This window comes from Penaeus monodon, chromosome 33 (assembly GCF_015228065.2).
Source record: "Penaeus monodon isolate SGIC_2016 chromosome 33, NSTDA_Pmon_1, whole genome shotgun sequence".
NCBI lineage: Eukaryota > Metazoa > Arthropoda > Malacostraca > Decapoda > Penaeidae > Penaeus > Penaeus monodon.
The window spans coordinates 11,067,461-11,067,755 of record NC_051418.1 but is presented as its reverse complement, the minus strand read 5'-3'; positions in this window follow the sequence as shown (position 1 = coordinate 11,067,755).

The window sequence follows — 295 nt, the reverse complement described above, 5'->3', positions numbered from 1 at the left end:
ATTTAAATAGGAAATCTGATCCATTTTCTTAAACAACAACCCTATAAGAAAAATAAATAGATTTTATTCAGTCAGTAGATGAATATATATTGAGGAAAAACTGCACCCCTGGCTAATTATATAAGATCCTGTAATCATCTAGTTGTTAACATGCGTGTTATCATGTTGCAATATACTAATTAACAGATTGATTTTCATATCAATTATTAGCATACATGCATGTGATAAGCGTACACGTATCGATTTATAAACAAACAAACATGCACATATAAACACACAGGTTGTAAATATGATG